The following is a 22,210-nucleotide window of genomic DNA, read 5'->3' as shown; positions in this document are numbered from 1 at the left end:
GTGTGTGTGTGTGTCAGAACAGGAGAGAGGATATTCAGTCCATCATATAAAAACATAATACTAACAAATGCCCTTAGGTGCATTAAAAATAAAACCGGAGCAAGTTTCTCATTCAAATGAGGACTGATACATTATTTCTACATCTAAATGGATACTCTGCAAATCACATTTAAGTGCCTGGCAGAGGGTTCATAAAACCAAATAATATTGATACACACTGTACCAACAGAGGCGCCCGCGCGCGCACACACACACACACACACACACACACACACACACACACACACACACACACACACACACACAGAGTACAGTATGAGACAACCGGATAACAGTTTTACTTCCCATAATTCAGTGAATCCTTATCTCACTGACTCATGACTATGCTCCATAATAGCAAGGCAACAATACAGAGTAGCATAGTGCACATCTAAGAAAATTGCAAACCCAGAAAGTATGACCTCCATGAATCAAAATGCAATAAATTTGCACCACTAAGACACTGGTTGGAGGAAGTTTGACACAGTGGCATTTCAGCATATCTGTAATTACTGACGCAATTTCTACCAAACTTGGTGCACATTATCACTGTAAAAAAATGACGTGACAGTACGATACAGCTACAACCCTTTGGTCGATGGTGGGGATTAAAGGGATGATGTAAAAGAATAACTCAGGAATGTGTGAAGAAATTTCAAACAAATTTGCTATATACATAACTTCTTACTTGTATAAAACTACTGTGGAAATAAGATACCCCTATTACATCTAGGGATGGGGTGGGGAGAGAAGGAGTGACATGTAAATATATTCAGAAATGACCTACTGGTATTTAGTTGACTTGGAAAACTTTAAAAGTATGAAGCACAATCTGTGTCTTATTTGTGTTGTCAAAGCATGAACCAGGTCACTTTATGTGCAAGGATTAAAGCTGGAAAAATCCATGCTTTTACAAGCTCAATTATATGTTGCATGCTCACAAGTGAGGAAAATTTGTTTTTTCAGATGACGGAAAGGCCAGAAATATTGCATATACCAGCACTTCAACATATATTTTAAACTATATATGAAGGTAGTATCTGTTCCCGAAAGAACAGTTACCGTTGCTGACCGTGCAGCTTTCGCTAGAATGAAATGATAATTAAATGGTCACCCTAGCTGCAAACAGGCATTGATATACTTCACTGGGGACATGTTGAGAATGTGTGCCCCAACCGGGACTCGAACCCAGGATCTCCTGCTTACATGGCAGACGCTTTATCCATCTGAGCCACCGAGGGCACGGGGGCTTGTGCGCCTGCAGGGACTTATCCCTTGCACGCTCCCCGTGAGACCCACATTCGCAACATGTCCACACCACTAAATTCGTAGTGTGCCTAATAGATGTTTGCCCATCACACTCATTACTCATGGCAGATTAATCTACCAAGTCCTGTAAGAGTTTGGGCATAGCGCGTGCATTCGCACAAAAAGGTCACTGGCCGGGATGAATCCAGGTTCTGTTTACACCATCATGATGGTCACATCCGTGTTTGGCGACATCGCGGTGAACGCACATTGGAAGCGTGTATTAGTCATCGCCATTCTGGCGTATCACCTGGCATGATGGTATGGGGTGCCATTGGTTACACATCTCGGTCAACTCTTGTTCGCATTTATGGCACTTTGAACAGTGGACGTTACATTTAAGATGTGTTACAACCTGTAGCTCTACCCTTCATTCAATCCCTGCGAAACCCTACATTTCAGAAGGATAATGCACAACCGCATGTTACAGGTCCTGTATGGGCCTTTCTGGATTCAGAAAATGTTCGACTGCTGCCCTGGCCAGCACATTCCCAAGATCTCTCACCAATTGAAAACGTCTGGTCAATGGTGGCCGAGCAACTGGCTCGTCACAATATGCCAGTCACCACTCTTGATGAACTGTGGTATTGTGTTGAAGCTGCATGGGCAGCTGTACCTGTACACGCCATCCAAGCTCTGTTTGACTCAATGTCCAGGCTTATCAAGGCCGTTATTACGGCCAGAGGTAGTTGTTATGGGTGCTGATTTCTCAGGATCTGTGCACGCAAATTGCGTGAAAATGCAATCACATGTCAGTTCTAGTATAATATATTTTTCCAATGAATACCAGTTTATTATCTGCATTTCTTCTTGGTGTAGCAATTTTAATGGCCAGTAGTGTATAAGATGATGCATGTGCAGGCTGCTACATAATTTCTAGCATGATATAACACTGAAAGATATAACTTTCTAACATGTATGATCACAGGGGATGAAACATAGGTGCATCACTATGATCAAGAAAGCGAAAGACAGTCTTACGAGTGGCAACACACATCTCAAGCAAAGAAGAAATTCAAGTCTCAAACCTCTGCCAGAAAGATCCTTCCACCCTTTTCTGGTATATGAATGGGCCAATTTTGTGACACTATCACCAAAGAGATGAAACAGTGAGCAGTGCCCAGTACAGCGTCATGTTGGAGAATGAGCTAAGGCCAGCAATATGGGGCCGTTGCAGAGGACTTTTGTCTAGATGTGTTCTTATCCTTCACAACAATGTGCCCCCACCACCTCACACTGCCGCTGCAACTCTTGGTATCATTTGGAGATTGAGATTTAGATCACACTGCCTTCCCCTACAGCACTGATCTCACTCCTTACCATATGTTTGGGCTCCTGAAGGATGCTCTCAGAGGACAACAATTTGAAAATGTTGATGAGGTTTAAGAAGCAGTGCACTCTTGGTTGTGGTCACAACAGAAAACCTATTATTCAAATGGAGTAGAATAATTTGAGCAACAGTATGAGAAGTGTATCAAAAAGGAGGATAGTTCTGTTGAAAAATGTCATCTTGTTTGTAACTGTAAGTGAAATATATGCTTTGCAAAAAATAGTTTCCTGTCAATTTTTAAATCATCCTCATAGATTTAACCAAGAACTGATTTTTCAGCCTATATGCAGAGCATTTATAGTTCTGCCACCATCCTAGGGCCTCAGTAGATGGTGACGCACTATGGTTTGCCACTGTGCAGTATTCTTTTGTGATAAAATGCTTTTCCTCTCTGTTTTTAACCTCCTAGGCTGTGCACCTTTGTGTGGTTTCTGCCTGTGTTTGGCTTTGTACATAAGGTGAGTGAAAGTTTTAATTATTCTCTATATACATACATTAACTTAGTTTGAACCCATACTAATTTACAGCTCAGAGACTTGGACTATGACTAGAAGAGAGAACAGGATACAATCCAATGAAATGAAGTTTCGGAGAAGTATGCTATGGAAGACGAGAAGAGACACAGTGAAAAATGAAGATGTTAGGAAGGAAACTGGAGTGTAGAAGTTGACTGAGAAAATGGAAAAGAATAGATTAAAATGGTTTGGGCATGTGAAGAGGATGGGAGAGGGAAGAACACCAAGAAGAATCATGGAGTTCAAGATTGAGGCCAAGAGGCCAAGAGGAAGACCGAGAACAAGATGGATTGATATAATAAAGATGATTTAAGGAGGAGAAACCTGCTATGGAACCAAATTGTGGAAGAAGAGTGGTGGGAAGACCGAGTGAAGTGGCAAAGTACAATTGATACCCCAACCCAACCAGATGTTGGATAGAGGGGAAACAAAGATGATGACGATGATGATGATGATGATGATGATGATGATATACAGTCTCATTCACTAGTATTAATCATAAGCTGATAGAATATTCGTAAGTTGTTATTTAGCACTCCTCATGAAACATGGCACAAACTTGAACAACCCTCCCCCCCCCCAACAACAGCACTATTATAGCTGTCCCCAATACTCTCACGTGATTTTATTCAATGCTGTCATTTTACAAAACATTGATAGTCAAAGAATTACAAAAACTTTTAAAGGATTTTCCAATATTTCAAGATTAATCTTGTTTACCAATTCATCCTCTTCCTTTTAAATTGCTTCCTGGCAGTTTACAACACTTGTTATTTACAGAACACAGTTTTACGGTCACAGGATCATAGAAGATCTTATGTACATTATTTTAAATGTACCAGTTTTACACCTGTTCCCTTCCCACCCCACTTCTACTCTCTTTAACTTTCATTAATTATCATATGTACAATTACAGCTTATGTTTTATTATATAGTTATACCTATTTCAGTAAAAGTTATCCTCAATTCTCGGGAACAGGTTATAAGTAAAGTAACACAACTGTCAGTCTACTATTAGCAGTAATATTGCACTGGTTTTTACATGACCTTATTTTGGATGGTGCTTTAGTTAACTGATGTTTGGGGATTAAGTAGTTAATTAGATAAGGCAATGCAGAATGACTGCCACACATGTATTAAAGATCTTCCACGATTTTCAGTCTCAAATCCCAACTCGCAATCGGGGACTCTACCAATTCTTCTGGAAAGCACCATCATTCCAATCTCGCAGCACTGATTTTTAAGCTGACTGCACGCATTACAGGCTAGGCTCCTCACCATCCCTCAGACTCAGCTTCTGACTCTGTCAAGGTTGTGACATAATCTGTACTTGTTAAAACATAAGTTCTCTTAATTCAGTTGGCATCTTCCACATTTCCCCTCATTTCCTGGATGACTTTCATAAGCACTACGTTAGATAATAATGGTGAAAAGACGCAAACTTGTCACAAACTTCAGCAAGTATTGAACTTCCAGAATGCTTCTCTCTCCTACTTCACACCTTTGTTCTTTTCCTTCTTGTGTGTGCTCTAGTTATGTTTGCTAATTTCCTATTATCCTGCCTTATGCCTTGGGAAAACAACAAAGCTCTCAAATGGAACTGTTAAAATGACAGCACTTTTCTCAAATCCAATGTGGCAGCTATGGTGATGCAAGCCACGCAGCAGTATACGTTTGCCTGCCCAATGACACTCCTTTGACATAACTGAATGCAATCCTTTTCAATGGTTTATTATAGTCTGAGCACTCAGCTTGCATGTCACTTTGGCATATCTCTGCTCTCACTTGACTGCAGACATCCTATTCTAAAGGATTGCATTAAAGGAATGAATTGGGCAGGTGCTCGGATAATGCCACATGGCTAGCGTTTCCACAGCCACTGCATTGGAATTGCGCCTTTACAGTAAATATTTTATCTGCAATAAATATTGTTACTCAAAGGCATGCCTGATTATCTCAAATTAACTCTGAAACAAAGAGTTTCAGTTTTCCTAACAGGATGGCAGAAGGACCTTGAAATGTATATCAGCAGAGAAATTCTTCTATAGTTGGTACTATCTCTGTTGCTTCTCGCTTGTGCAAAGGGATAATTCTACACATTTTCCATTCTTCTGGAATCTGTCCCCTAAAATATATTGAGATGATGATATCCTCCCTAAAGCCTCTACCTTCCAGCTTTCAATACCTTTATAATTGTGTGTTACCATTCTTCTTCCTTCCTTCCTTTATAGTCATATCAATCAGCAACTTTCTCTTGACAGTGCACAAAACAGTAGCTATAAGCTAATATTCATTCTTGTACTATCTCATACAGCATTCCTACACTTTCACTCTAGCTTTCGTGGCATTCTCTCATGCCTCATGAACCATTTCTTTTCGCATCTCAGTTTTTCTCTTAAGATTTCTTCTGTTACCCCATGACTGTATTTCTGCCTATTTGCCAATGTTCCCACCCAATCCTCTTCGTCTTCAGTAATGGATTCAAATTTATTTCTAAAGTGATACTGAATTTTTGGTTACTATCTTAATTGCATAGTCTCTTTGCATCACTGTTTTAAGACTGTGTTGTTTATTATTCTTGCATAGCACATTTCAAACTGCATCCTGCCAATATCTAGCATTCACTCTTCAAAATGATCCACCATCACAAAAGTTGTTAAATGTTTAATTGTGATCTATTTAGTTGATTGTGGAGCTGTCAGGTTTCCATGCTCTTCTGTGCATGTATTTGTAATGGAGTATTGTTGAACAAGTTAAGATTTTGGCTCACTGTTGAACTGATTAACTCTGAGTCCATAGGTATTTTCTTGTCACACCTCAGTTCTGAAGACTCACAGCACAACCCTTACGTTGTATAGCTGGTGTTTTCCATGGTTTTCTTCAGTTCTTCAGAGAAAGTGTTGTTCTCCAAACTTCCTGTCATATTAAAATTTTGTTCTGGACTAGGACTTGACATGGAACCAAGTCACTTGCCAACAGTATTCTTAATGACTGAGCTATACAGGCAAGGTTCACAACCCGCCCTCTGAAATTCTCTCCCACTTTTCAGACTTCACAGAAGCCCTCCTGCAAAACGTGCTGGACTACCTCTCCTGTAAGAAAGGAAATTACATAGAAAAGGCTCAGTCACAGTCTAGAAGCCTGTTCCTCAGTTTCCTTTCTTTCAGTGTATTAGTCCAAAAGGATAGGTGGCAGAGTGTCTGATTAATTTGGAAAGTAAGAGACTGGTACTAACAAAAGTGAAACTGTGAGGGCAGGTCATGAGTCATGTCAAGATGCAGTCAGTAAGAGTACTGCCAAAGAGAGGTTAGGTTCCAGATTCATGTAAGTCTCAGGTACATAGTTTCAATCTGCCAAGAACATTCAAAATGAGCTGATGCTGCTGAGGGTGGAAGATTCAGTCTGGAAGTTTCTGGGAGTGTTATTCTCATCCCCCATTCCTGATTTCAGATGGGATTTGCACATTGATAAGTGAGTTCGAACAGGACTGCATAAAATTTTACTTATTTTATACTCAAATAAGTATTTAAATTCCAACATAGAGATTCTTCACTTTAACTTGGTCTATAATGGTGTGCACAGACCCACAACTCAAGCTTCAGCAATTGCCTACAATGGGAACACAGTGGTAAGTGTATGGTGGGCCACTGCTCCTGCGTCTGACACTCCCTAGCAGTATTTATACAACTGGAATACTATCACTGTCACTTTTTAATGTTGTACTTGTCATGTTTGCTTTATGCCACCCATAATGAACACTATAGAGGCTAAGTAACATCATCATACCTAAAATAACATGAAAATCAATGCTAATGGTCTACACACACCACAAATAGCTCAGTACAGGCAGATGTGGCAGAACATCACTACTGGCTGGAGCATTACGTTGTGTGCTTGTCCCACCACCTGTCTCCATACGTGCTTGACACTACTGTAAAAAGGTTGTCCGTGACATGCAAAGCTTCACACAAGCACAACTTGGTGCACACATGTGGCCTGGAGATCGGCCTGTCTTGACACTGCTCAGTATATCTTGGTCTCTCTAGGAACTATTCAGTACAGCACAAAATTTCATTTAGAAGTGTGATGTGACTTCATTTCTTCTGGCACTAGGTGAGGCACGACTTTCTTCAGTTTGGCGAATTGTAGTGACAGTGCGGTGCAACTGTCACTTTAAATGTTCATGGTATGAAGAAAGTTCAAAGGTCCAGTAGCTACTTACACAAATTGAGGTAGTCTAGTAATCTCCTGTCACAAGAGTCTAGTAATCTCCTGTCACAAGCCTTTAAAAATGGATGGGAATTACAGTCATCACAGACGAAGTGGACTTAGTGAGGGATATTAGAAGAGAATAAACTGCATTAGGGTGTTTGTCGTCCAATCGAATGGTCAGACTTGGCAGCCTTGTGAGAGTAGTCAGACTTCTGCAGGGCATGGAATAGTGGAAGTGACTAATTTAGCCTTGTCTTACAGGCAAAAGTGAGGCTGGCAACCCTTACTTACCTTAATAGCATGTGCATACCAGAGCACAGAAATTATCCACATTCGCCAACAAATGTTTCGAAGGGAGTGTGTCAAACAATACATCTCATGTTTTGTGTTGCGTACTGCACGGCACTAAGAGTTCATGGACTTTGGTTGCAGCTATGAGGGGACTTCACCAGATGATATGGAAGCTCCAAGATGACATATGAGGAGGAGTGTTTCAAATTCCCTAAGCTCTTTGGCATGAAACAAAACGTGAATTTTGAGGAATTCACTGAGTCACTGAAAGATTCACAGGAACAGTTCTCCAAATATTTCCAGGATGCTGACAATCTCATAATTGTTTTTGAACTGTTTTTGAGGCCGTATGTCAGATTTCAAGACCGTATTCACTTCATTTGAAAGTGCCCAGAAGGAAATGATCAATCTGTAATGTAATTCCCATTTAAAAGACCAAATTTTTTTGTGTTGAAAGTGTCTGGGAGATCTACAAGTTTTCCTAGGGAAGAGTTTCCAAGTCTTCATAATGAGTCTGCAAAAGTGGTATCAATTATGATATATTTGTGTGTGAAAGGCTTTGTTAGCATATGAAACTAAAGAAGGCACAATCACATGGCAACAAGAACAGCATATCTGTCTGTATGTCAACAGTTTGTGCCACATATAAATTTTATTATGTCTTCAGTGAGTAAAAAGTAATTAAATAATAGTGTTTTGTTTGTGATCTATGTTATTGAGAAATATGAAATCATACTGCTCGCAAGCCATTCAATTTGTTCCTTGCATGACTGCCCTGCCAAAAATTGCACTGGATCACAATTTCCGCATCTTCCTGTTGAGGGAGCATGACATGGTGTTGGGAGAAGAGTGCAGTCAGTAAAAAAAAAACTGTGTTGTACTTTGGAAGTGTATCCATCAAGCACCATGTGACCTGACTGCTAGTTAGGTAACTGCTTATTTAATGTAATAAAATGATGATCTTTGCATAATAATAATAATAATAATAATAATAATAATTCATGTGGTTGAATGGTCAGGTGCAAGTCTTCCAAGTGGCCGTCATTTTGATGAATTGTGTCTCTAACTTCACCAGTAATCCAAATGGGGAAAGGGCAACTACAGTTTAATGTCGAATCCAAAATGTGTCATTGCTGGAGACTCTTCAAATGACTGAGAGGTGAAGCATGCATTAAAGTCACAATGAAAATTTATGTTGTCCATGTGGGATTCAATCCCACACCCTCTCGGATTCCAGGCATGTACTTTAGCACTAACTGCCAGGCCTAACAGTGATACTTCATGATTTGTTACAGTTTTAACAGGGTCAACTTTGAAATCTTACCTTTGAAAAGTTAAAGAGTTCAATTGTTTTGGTAAAGTTTAGAGTCCAATTGTGTTAGTCAGTAAGGTGATTCTATAGGACAGTTAATGCAGCTTAATGTGCAGTGCACTAGCTTGTGGGACAGGAATGTGAGCTAGACAAGGATTGAATCTGCCAGCTGTTTAATGACTGTTGGTGTGGTACACTAGTCAACTTGAATGGGGTTATTAAGCAGTTTTACACATTTTGAAGGCAAATGCTGAGCTATTGCTTAACCTTCACTTCTGAAAATACAATTCACAAATAGTTAAAAATGTAACACCACATAGAACCAGAGTCACAAACAGATGGTGCACACCACTTCTCTCCCTTATGCTGCCTGACAACTGTAGCACCGAAAGTGCATCTAGCTACAAAATTAAAATAAAGTTTTCCATATCTTGAAAACAGTGCACACCATACCATGGAAGAAGCACTAGTACAGAGCGACAGCAAAATAAATAAATGTACTTTCTGGCCATCTATCTGAGTTATAAATGATACAGCATTTTTCAATATTAATTTTGTTTCCAGTCAACAGATAATAGCAAAATTATAAGCAATTCAACAAATTCTCATAGTGAGACAACTGAAGACCTTGGCTGTAACCAATGATGAAGGACAAGTTGGTTGTTGCGAGAAATTGCCTAGTAATGTTTCAGTAAAGTCTTATATATGTGATTTTCAGCTACATCCATTGTGATTTTATTTTATTTATTTGTCTTTTGTTTTGCTCAAATAAGTAATTGTTTTCAAATATTTCTAGAGTAATAACATATTTTTAAAATCATAACTTGTGTCCAAAATTTTATTTTTGAAAATATGTCAACAGGTCCTTAACTGAGTGCACTTATCACTGTTTACCTTAACAAAACATTATTGTGAAACAGTTCAAAAACACAAATTTAAATGACCCAAATTGTTTCGTCTTCAATAATGATACAGTTTCTACGGGTTAGTGTTATGAAATCAGTATCTATATTAATAATAACTATCAATTGTTCAACACATTTATGGAAATGACAATAAATATGATAAGTGTCAACAAATTTGACAGGTGCATAATTGTGTTTGTGGAATTTTAGTACTGTTATAGTAACTGAAGCCAATGCAGGCCTGTTGAAGGGAAAGTTACCAGGAAAGCACTAAATGAAACAGAAGTAATTCCTTGATGACACAAACTTTACTGAGCCCAAAATATTGCATTTTACTTAAAAGCTGTCACAAGTTTCCCCATGTGAAATTCCCTGATTTTCAGACAAGTTTTAGCATTTTTCCCAGTCAAATTTTGAGATTAAAAAAAATGCTTCTGCATTTCTTAACAGGTTATTAAGCCTCTAGTTTTGAATGAGCAGCAAGTTGTCTCATTTACAGGATTTATGATCTGAAGGATAAGTAAATAGGTTGAGTTGTATAAATGAAAGTCATTTTTAGATGAAGAATTTCTGTTTTTATTAATGAGTTAACTCCAACTTTGAATTAACGGCAATCCCGTAATTGTTGACACTAAATCAGAAAAAAATGAGAGAAGAACATTTTATTCAAGAACTTTTCTTTCATTGCTGCTAGCTTACTTTTTTAGTTGCTTTATTCAATTTTTAAATATACAGGTGGTGAACACACATTGTAAAACACTCATGTAAAAATGCTACAAAAATATCAGTCCTCTTCAAATGCAAGACAAGTACTACCACACATCTGTATGTATGTGATTTATCCTTCAAAACACAAATTTATCAAAGCAAAGGATTAAAGTGTGTACAGAAATCTTTACTTGGCTAAAATTGTTTTTCAAATAGTAGTTATGACAGTGGCGTGTCATAAAATCATAATTTAAAAGAAACTTTTATGGCAGAACCCAATATTTAATTACAATTTATCACTCTGAACTCTCACGCATCATGTTGAATGTTTTGGTTTTAAGGTGCTTATATTAATGAAATGGCATCAAATCACCATACAAATTGTTTGACTCACAATGCAAGAATTTAATATGAACAGAAAACTGTTCATCAGATTAATGTAAATAACAAATTTGAAGTTTGTTGAAACTACTTTTACATCTAAAGAGCTTCCAATCTCAAGAGCAAATGAAAACTAAACAGAAGCCTTGCTTTTTCATTAGGTGTTACAGTATGTGAAACTTTAGTAATTTTTAGCAAACTAGGTAACACTTTAATCATTTCATGTAAAATTCAAACAAATTTTAAGCTGTGACTAAACACACTGCGTGCATAAAATGAGCAGTCACAAGATTCTGGCACTTCAGTCTTAAATGATAGAGGTATTTTTACATAGCTTCAGCAACAATAATTACCAGCAGTCCCAATAATTACCACTGGGAATGGAGGACTAAGCAAGTGGAACAACTATATACAAATGCTAAAGTTATATAACAAGACATAGAGATAAAAATAATAACAGTTTTTCTTAATTTTTTCTCTGCAGTGGTTATCACATATTTTATTATGTGCACTCATAGGAATTTAAAATTTGTACTTGAAGTTAACTTTCAGCAAATACTGAATGTTTAGCTGTCTAACATCATAAACAATCTGACAAGTTGTTAAGGAAGAAAATATTTTTTTTAACAACAAATCAAATCATATAACTACAGTACACATCCTTGTAACACATTGTTTGAAATGACAATTCACCTGATCATTAATACTATTGATTTACTACTATCTCATTTTTAAGTTTTATCTCAAACCCTATAAGTCATTTTTCAAATGATGTAATGAGGACATCGTTTGCAGCAGAGATGACTTCAAAAACTACTCATCAGAATACATCTTTCTTCCCACCCTCCTTAAATTTTTGAAGTGTCTGTTGGGTAAGGACACAAACCTACATTGTTGCATACAATTCCAATTGAATTTGGAAAGTTGAGATAGGTACTGGCAGACTGAAGCAGTGATGTGGGTAATGAAGTGTGCCCGAAAAGGTTGTGAAGTAAGAGGTTCATCCACAAAATGGTTGTGAGACTCCTTCACAACCGGTGGAAATGAAGTAACAAAAGGAACTGGAGCAACAGATGTTTTAAGATACAGTTTGAGATACTGTTTGGTAGAGGTTTGTGTCACACCTTTATGAATTTTGTTTTGTGTGTGTGTGTGCTATCTACATCTGGAACATAGCTGCCTGGCCATTATTTCCCTAAATTAACTGTCAAGAGTCTGGCACTAAATACTACAAGAGCATTTGGAAAAAACGGACACAAACGAGAGCATATAAAACATGTATTCATATCCTGACAAGCCTGGCGTACATATCATCAAAAAGTAGACAGTGGTCTTTTCAGTCACCTTTTTCATTAGGGTTCATGCTTTGGTAACACCTTTGTGCTACCACATACGATTTATGAACTTTCCAGGCAAGATAATGCCTCAGACCAAACATGAAAGAGTTATGTTGTATAATATAAAATTAAAGTTTTAAAAATAAGAAAAGCACTGGCGTACATTTAGTGACTTTTCTCTGTGAAATAATAATACTTTGTATTCTGTCAAATAAATAATTCAAGTCAATCACTGAAAACCAGTCAAAACACCTTTGTGAGAGAAGTGATCTCTTCATCAATTTCACTCAGCACAGCGGCCCTTTCGGCCAATATCCGTGACTTTTTGGCTGCCAGTTCTTTAACTTGCTGAATAATGGACTTCTTCCATTTAGCTCTCTCGGCTTCTCCATCTTTTTCATGTTGCTTCTGGCTTAAAGCCACATCATGACGTTCTCAGGCATTGCGATAGTCCTGAATCATTCTCTTGTTAAAGTCAATCCTGAAGACACCATCAACTGATTTCAGGCAGTCATATACTTGACATAAGGCTACCAATCACAGTTTCTCGGTTGACTATCATACACTCTTTATTAATGGAAAAACCTTGCTCTACAAAGGCTGATCATGGCTCAGAATGAGAACTTTTTGAAGAAAGCTATACAAATGCTGACAGGTGGTATCTCTATCCAATAAGTCTCTCCAAAAATAACCAATTCTCATCTCAGCCCTCTTGTAGTTTGCAGAGAGTCCCAAAACTACCTCCTTATCAAGGAGTTGCACAAATTCTTTATCAACTTCGTCACAGTCCTTAGTACTTATCCGATTCTGTAAGACATTCAAAAGTCTAGCGTTGCTAGTTTTTGGACTGCTATTTATTACACCTGGATCACAAAAGCTTATGTATCTACAAATTCTGCACTTCAAAGGTGACTCTAGAAAGAGGTTGAGCACATTTCAATCAGAAAATTGCTGTACTCAGTCCTGAAAGTGTCTCTGACACACACTTTTACTTTTCTGAACTCAGATCAAACAGCATAACCTAAGTTCTTGTATATTGCACGAATAAGACCAGTTTTATTATCAAGTTTTATGTCACACACACTGATTTCGTGGTAGACAATGCTTCAGTCTTAACTACCAAGGACATCACATCAACAAGTAGAAATGACAAAGCATCGTACAGGAAAGGTACCATAGGGGTCACACATTGGAATTCCCTCAAAAAGAGCATGACTTACCCTGAAACAAAGCTAAAGAATGATAGTTTAGCCAGCAGCAGAGGATATTCAATGTACTTCAACATCATTCAGAAGCTGTAACTGTCTAATTTGATCTTGTGCTCCTTCACTTTGTCCCCATAAATCTTTAGAAAGGAGACAATTTTTACATCCTGGTCGGCCACATGCTCGTTTTTCAGACAGTGCATAAAGCAAAAATTTTTAGGGAAGGGCAGATTTTCAGGTTTATTAAATCTTTTGTCATCAGTTCTCCTTCCAGGTACATTCTTCAACACTTTATAAACTGATCTCAGAAAAGGTACAATGCTGCAGTTAGTCTTCAGGGCTGCTTTCTTGAAACTCAGATTAACTGTATGAAGACCTCATGATTCCTTATCAAAAAAGGTTTATGCACTGAGCCACTGTACTCTTCAGGTCAAGACACAAATCCTTCAAGAATGCCCAATGGACATTAGGCCCATCCATTGATTGAAGCATGTTGGTAAGATTCAGATCAGAAGTTTCCATTTTAAAACTTACATCATACTGGCAGCAGTGGTAAGGCTAGAAAATACTGATGAAAAAATAATGCAATTCAACTTATTTGTTAACTTGTGCCAATATCTGAGAGCAATATCCATTTTCTGCAGCTCAGCCACTTGTTAAGGCTCTCATCAAATACGATTGTAAAAGAAACGCCCCCTTCAAGATCTTCAAAAATATTTTTTCAAAAGTGGGGAACTAATCCACGAACAATACTATACGATGTCTTGGTCCACTGAAACTGCATCTTGCTACCTACATTATCGTTAGGGAACATGACTGGAAACAAAGCAGTCTGCTCTCCTGCGGTAGAAAAGGACACATGATTTTCGACAGCCCACACAGTTCATAAGATTTCTGCCCTCGTAACATCAACCTGAATCAGGTACTTCGAAATACGACCGTGCAGCATTAGTGGCAGTGGTGGAGATAATAATACGACTGTTAGTTCATGCAGCATTAGTGGCAATGGTGGAGGTGACACTGGGCTGCAATAGCTGGAAGGATGACAAACTGACCGTCAACTGTGGGCTTCCCGATTCACCAGTTATTATAATCTTATCAAACATCGAGTGGGCATCTTCATTATGCCCGCTTATCTCACCAGAAACAGGGAGCATGATACAAAAGTATCAGCACCCTGAAAACAATCAAATGTTCAAATAAGATGGTGCCATGACCCTTGTGATACTGCATACCCGACAACCTTTAAAATCCAAAACTTGGGAGATGAAGTTTAAAAAAATCAGGAGGTACAAAAGATCAACAGTTAAGGCTCATTTTTAGTATTGTTCCGAGACAACTGATGTGAGTCTTTTCCTGGGACGTGAAATCTATATAATGGCTATAAAAATACAAATAAAAATACAAATAAAAATGATGGAAATAACCAAAGTGTCAATGCCATACCTGTTATCTGTAGCATAGTTCAACTGTGGTACTGGGTTGGGATGTTTTTTGACCATTTCTCCCATGATTGCGACAATTATTGCTCTTGCGGAGCTGAATTTGTTTTGCTATATTGCTATTTGGTAATATTTTTCTGAACAGATCACTCATATGGTCAGTGCAATTACTTGGCAAATTGTAAACAATGTAAATAATTCTAACACCGAATTCCAATTTTTTCAATTGTTTGTTGTTGTGGTCTTCAGTCCTGAGACTGGTTTGATGCGGCTCTCCATGCTACTCTATCCTGTGCAAGCTTCTTCATCTCCCAGTACTTACTGCAACCTACATCGTTCTAAATCTGCTTAGTGTATTCATCTCTTGGTCTCCCTCAATAATTTTTACCCTCTACACTGCCCTCCAATGCTAAATTGGTGATCCCTTGATGTCTCAGAACATGTCCTACCAACCAGTCCCTTCTTTTTGTCAAGTTCTGCCAAAAACTCCTCTTCTCCCCAATTCTATTCAATACCTCCTCATTTGTTATGTGATCCACACATCTAATCTTCAGCATTCTTCTGTAGCACCACATATCGAAAGCTTCTATTCTCTTCTTGTCCAAACTATTTACCATCCATGTTTCACTTTCATACACGGCTACACTCCATACAAATACTTTCAGGAACGACTTCCTTACACTTAAATCTATACTCGATGTTAACAAATTCCTCTTCTTCAGAAACGCTTTCCTTGCCATTGCCAGTCTACATCTTATATCCTCTCTACTTCGACCACCATCAGTTATTTTGCTCCCCAAATAGCAAAACTCCTTTACTACTTTAAGTGTCTCATTTCCTAATCTAATTCCCTCAGCATCACCCGACTTAACTCGACTACATTCCATTATCCTTGTTTTGCTTTTGTTGATATTCATCTTATATCCTCCTTTCAAGACACTGTCCATTCCGTTCAACTGCTCTTCCAAGTCCTTTGTTGTCTCTGACAGAATTACAATGTCATCGGCAAACCTCAAAGTTTTTATTTCTTCTCCATGAATTTTAATATCTACTCCAAATTTTTCTTTTGTTTCCTTTACTGCTTCCTCAATATACAGATGAATAACATTGGGGAGAGGCTACAAATCTGTCTCACTCCCTTCCGAACCACTGCTTTCCTTTCACGCCCCTTGATTCTTTTAACTGCCACCTGGTTTCTGTACAAATTGTAAATAGCCTTTCGCTCCCTGTATTTTATCCCTGCCACATTTAGAAATTGAAAGAGAGTATTCCAGTCAACATTGTCAAAAGCTTTCTCTAAGTCTACAAATGCTAGAAATGTAGGTTGCCTTTCCTTAATCTTTCTTCTAAGATAAATTGTAAGGTCAGTATTGCCTCACGTGTTCCAATATTTCTACGGAATCCAAACTGATCTTCCCCGAGGTCGGCTTCTACCAGTTTTTCCATTCATCTGTAAAGAATTTGTGTTAGTGTTTTGCAGCCATGATTTATTATACTGATAGTTCGGTAATTTTCTTTGGGATTGGAATTATTATATTCTTCTTGAAGTCTGAGGATATTTCGCCTGTCTCATACATCTTGCTCACCAGATGGTAGAGTTTTGTCAGGACTTGCTCTCGCAAGGCCATCAGTAGTTCTAATGGAATGTTGTACACTCCCGGGGCCTTGTTTTGATTCAGGACTTTCACTGTTCTGTCAAACCCTTCACACAATATCGTATCTCCCATTTCACCTTCATCTACATCCTCTTCAATTTCCACAATACTGTCCTCAAGTACATCACCCTTGTACAGACCCTATACATATCCTTCCACCTTTCTGCTTTCCCTTCTTTGTTTAGAACTGGGTTTCCATCTCAGCTCTTGATATTCATACAAGTGGTTCCCTTCTCTCCAAAGGTTTCTTTAATTTCCCTGTCGGCAGTATCTATCTTACCCCTAATGAGATAAGCCCCTACACCCTCACATTTGTCCTCTATCCATCCCTGATTAGCCATTTTGCACTTCCTGTCGATCTCATTTTTGAGACGTTTGTATTCCTTTTTGCCTGCTTCATTTAGCACATTTGCCTGCTTCGTCTTTTTACCTACTTGATTCTCTGCCGCCTTCACTACTTCATCCCTCAGAGCTACCCATTCTTCTTCTATGGTACTTCTTTCTCCCAGTTCTGTCAATTGTTCCCTTATGCTCTCTCTGAAACTCTGTACAACCTCTGGTTTAGTCAGTTTATCCAGGTCCCATCTCCTTAAATTCCCACCTTTTTGCAGTTTCTTCAGTTTTAATCTACAGGTCATAACCAATAGATTGTGGTCAGAGTCCACATCTGCCCCTGGAAATGTCTTACAGTTTAAAACCTGATTCCTAAATATCTGTCTTACCATTATATAATCTATCTGATGCCTTGTAGTATCTCCAGGATTCTTCCATGTATACAACCTTCTTTTATGATTCTTGAACCAAGTGTTAGCAATGATTATGCTCTGTGCAAAATTCTACCAGACGGCTTCCTCTTTCATTTCTTTCCCCCAATCCATATTCACCTACTATGTTTCCATCTGTCCCTTTTCCTACTCTCGAATTCCAGTCACCTATGACTATTAAATTTTCGTCTCCGTTCACTACCAGAATAATTTCTTTTTTTAATTAGTCAGAAAAAAACATTTTCTCAGTGGTTTGAAACATCACTTTTTTCACTATGTGATATACAAATGTCACGTCAGCAAAGACAAGGTATCTGTATGGTGTGAAAAGTGGCAACTGACCCTAAATTTAAAAAAAAGTGGGGGGGGGGGGGGGATCTAAATGAGTACTAAAAGAAGTCTTGTACTACAAATGTTTAGGCGATATAAATTCAAGAGCTGTTGTCATTGTTTTTGTTGCTGTTGTTATGGCTTCCCTAATGCCCATGGCCTTACTGCTATTGGACACTACCTTTCCCAATGCCTGGTGGAATCCAAACCAACAACCTCTTTCCTAGTCACCGTGACCTACTATAGCCTCATCCACAATTACTTCTCCTTGGAAGATGCTACCTATAAACAGATCTAGGGTATGGCTGTGGGTATCTGCGTAGCACCAGCTTATGCCAATCTGTTCATGGGCCATCTATAGGAGTCCTTCCTAAACAACCAGAATCCCATACCCCTCGCCTAGTTCAGGTTCACTTAAGATATCTTTATGAACTGGATTGAGGGTAAGGCCACAATACCCACATTCCTCCACAACCTCGACACCATCTCCCCCATTTTCTTCACCTGCTCATACTCAACTCAAGCCACCTTCCTAAATGTTGACCTCCACCTCAAAGATCCCATCAGTACCTCCATCCATACCAAATCTACCAACCACCAGCAGTACCTCCACTTTGACAGCTGCCACCCAATCCATACAAAGAAGTCCCTTCCATAAATCCTAGCCACCCATGGCCATCACATCTGTAGTGATGAGCAGTCCCTTTCAAAATATACCAAGGGTCTCATTGAGGCCTTCACAAGCCATAATGACCCTCCCAACCATATCTCTCCAGTCATCCAACACCTCCCAAAGTATCACTGCCTGGCCATAGAGAAGCATTTCCCTCATGACTCAGTACCACCTGGACTGGAGCAACTGAACTATATTCTCCACCAAGGTTTTGACTCCTCTTGTCATGCCCTGAAATGAGAAATGTCCTACCCACTATCCTTCCCACAGTGGTATTCCGCTGCCCACTGAACCTACACAATATCCTCATCCATCCCTAAACAACCCTTGTTCCCAACCCCTCGCCTTATGGCTCATGTCCCTGTAATAGAACTTGTCAAGTTCTGGGAAAAAGGAATAGTCAATGATATTTTTTTATTATTATTTTGAGCTTTTCTCATTACAGAGGCTTATCTCCAACATAATAATTTACTCGGAAATTACAATACAAAGAATAAACCTTCTTAAACTATATTTTCAAAATATTCCTCCAGGTGTTTCTATCTCGTGTGTCATCTTCCTCTGTGCCCATTCTCCTCATTGTGCGCTGTACATTTTGGATCCAGATTGTCATAGGTCGTTCTCTTCTTCTTCTCCCCTCCGGTTCCCACTCCAGTATCAATTTTGGTATTCTGGTTTTCTCCATTGGTCATACATGCCTGTACCACTGTAATTTCTTCCTATCCATTACGTCATATATTCTTCCTTTTATTTCCATTCTCCTTATTATTTCGGTGTTCCTTATCTTTTCTTTCTTGGAGATTCTTGCCAATCTTCTCCAGAAGTCCATCTCTAGAGCTTGTAATTTTTTAATGTGCTTCATGTTAATTGTCCAGTTCTCCAATCCATACAGAACCACACTCTCTAATATGGATTTGTATATTAATTTTTTAGTTCTGCTCATTAGATTCCTGCTCCATAAGACTGAGTTAAGCATCCCAATGACCTTCCGTCTGCTACTAATTCTTTTATTGATTTCTGACTCTGATTTTCCCTCGATTTCTAAAATGGATCCCAAATAACAGAAAGTGTTTATCTTTTTGATTTTCTTTCCTTCAATGTATTGCTCATCTGAATCATTAGTCAAGTATTCTGTTTTTTGGTAATTAATCTTCAAACCCCAAGTTTTGTATGCTACTGCTAGTTGATTGCACATATAATTAGCATCCTCTCCATCTTGTGCTACGACTACGTGATCATCAGCAAACAATAAATGATTTAGGTAAACTCCACCTCTTAGTTCTAATCCCATACCATTACTTTTACAAGACCATGTTCTGAGGCAAATATCTATATAGGTTTTAAATGATGATGGTGACATGAGTCAGCCCTGTAAAAGGACTTTGCTTGTTCTAAATTTCTGTGAAAATTTATTATCAACTTTCACTTGGCAAATACTATCTTTATACATCTGTTATATTATTTTAATCAAGGAATGATTTATGTTTGCCATATGTAGTGCTCTCCAAAGTAATTTTCTTGGAACAGTATCATATGCTTTTTCTAGATCTATGAAAATTAATCCTATATATTTTTTTTATTTTTCCCTATGTTTCTCCAAAATCTGTCAATGTGAAAATATGGTCCACACATGATCTACCAGTTGTGAATCCACATTGTTGTTTTCCAGTTTGTTTTTAATTACTTTCACAAAAATTCTCATTAATGTGTTTGTAACAAATTCCTCGATAGTTTGAACAAATTTTGCAATCCCCTTTCTTAAATATTGTACTAATGTAACCTAGCTTCATCTCGTGGGGTACTGAATCTCCATGTATCATTTTCTTGAAGAGCTTTGTTATCAGTTTCACAATTTTGTCACCACCATATTTCAGACACTCCAGATTGATACTGCCTGGTCCAGGTGATTTACCATTCTTTCCTGTTCTCAATACCTGAAGTACTTTATTTTCGAAAATCAGGATCTCATCATCTTCATGTCCTTTTTCTTCCACGGTTCCTTCTTCTAGACGTTCTTCTCTGTCACTTAATAATTTTTGGAAATACTATTCCCATTCCTTTTGTGTTATCAGTTGGAGATTGGTTTTGCTTTTTGTATCCTGTCGAAGCCCTTTTAATACTGACCATGCTTCTTTTGCTCTCCCCATGCTTCTTTTACTCTCCCAAATCCTAATTTGCTATTCACCGTGGCACATGTTGTTTCCCATGCTTCATTTTTTGCCATACTTATTTTTTTCATCACTTCATTCTTTTTTTCCTTCTATATTGATCTTGTTTCTTTTGATTTATCATTCAACCACTGAAGGAACGCATTTCGTTTCTCTCTACGAGGACCTCTATTTCCCCTGACCACCACTCTGCTGCACAGTTGTGGTTGCTATCTTTTTTCCCCAACACCTCTGTTGCTATTATTTTCACATTAGTTTTTATATAGTCATATATTTCCTCTGTACTTCCTACAAATGATTCAAGCAGTTTCCTTTCCATCCTGGTTGCAAAGAGTGTTCTGATACTTTCGTCTTGTAGGCTGTCAATATTAAAAGGTAAATTTTCATCTTTCTCAGTCTGGTTCATCTTATTTATTTTACTTGTATCATTCCTTGTATTCTTCCCTGGTCAGAAAGACTTCATTTTTACTAGATAGTTGTCTGATCCACACAGGGCTCCTCTATAAGATCTGACATCTACTGCCTTGAAACTACTAGTTTGCCTAATGATAATATAATCTATTATAGAACGAAGTTCGTTAGCGTTCTGCTGCCAAGTATATTTATGAATGTCCTTATGTTTGAAAAATGTATTGGTAATTTTTAGATCAAATTGTTCACAAATTGCAATCAATCGTTCCCCATTGTCAATATATTCGTCCTCTCCATCTTTTACTACTATTCTACGGGATTCTCTAATTCCTACCCTTCTACTGTCAATGATAAGGGAAGTATTATTTGATGCAAGATTGTTCATCTCCGAGTAAGAACTGCAACCTACACTCTCATGAATTTGTTTAGTGTATTCATGTCTTGGTCTTCCTCTATGATTTTTACCTCTGCACTTCCCTCTGATGACACCTTGAGGCCTCAGAACATGTCCTACCAACCGATCCCTTCTTCTAGTCAAGTTGTGCCACAAACTTCTCTTCTCCCCAATTCTACTCAGTAGCTCCTCGTTAGTTACGTGATCTACCCATCTACTCTTCAGTACTCTTCTGTAGCACCACATTTCAAATTCATCTATTCTCTTCTTGGCTATACTATCGTTCATGTTTCACCTCCATACATGGCTACACTCCATACAAATACTTTCAGAAAAGATTCCCTTACACTTAAACCTATGCTCGATGTTAACAAACTTCTCTTCTTCAGAAAAGCTTTCCTTGCCATTGCCAGTCTACATTTTATATTCTCTCTACTTCACCCATCATCAGTTATTTTGCTTCCCAAATAGCAAAATTCATCTCCTACTGCGAGTGTCTCATTTCCTAATCTAATTTTCTCAAAATCATCTGATTTAATTAGATAACATTCCATTATCCTCATTCTGCTTTTGTTGATGTTCCTCTTATATCTCCCTTCCAAAGCACTATCCATTCCGATCAACTGCTCTTCCAGATCCTTTGCTGTCTCTGACAAAAGTACAAGTCATCTGCATAACATCAGGGATAGGCTACAACACTGTCTCACTCCCTTCCCAACCGCTGCTTCCCTTTCCTGTCCCTCGATTCTTATAACTACCATCTACCCTAATTCCCACTAGCCACTAGACAGGCACTCAAAACCACCAGATTTGGTGGGTAAACCACTAAC

The 22,210-nt window shown here is 38.3% G+C and overlaps 1 protein-coding gene and 1 non-coding gene across 7 annotated transcripts in view; both read right to left on the bottom strand.

Annotated features, from left to right (window-relative positions):
- Positions 1 to 22,210, bottom strand: part of LOC126272596 (GATOR complex protein WDR59) — a 238,149-nt gene that overhangs the window by 199,749 nt on the left and 16,190 nt on the right. The window lies entirely within an intron of this gene.
- Positions 1,207 to 1,281, bottom strand: Trnat-ugu (transfer RNA threonine (anticodon UGU)). Its single transcript has one exon. It is a non-coding gene; the product is annotated as a tRNA-Thr (tRNA).

The sequence above is a fragment of the Schistocerca gregaria genome, chromosome 5 (assembly GCF_023897955.1).
Source record: "Schistocerca gregaria isolate iqSchGreg1 chromosome 5, iqSchGreg1.2, whole genome shotgun sequence".
Classification (NCBI taxonomy): Eukaryota; Metazoa; Arthropoda; class Insecta; order Orthoptera; family Acrididae; genus Schistocerca; species Schistocerca gregaria.
The sequence above is the reverse complement of the archived record's forward strand: the minus strand, read 5'-3'. Positions and strand labels throughout refer to the sequence as shown.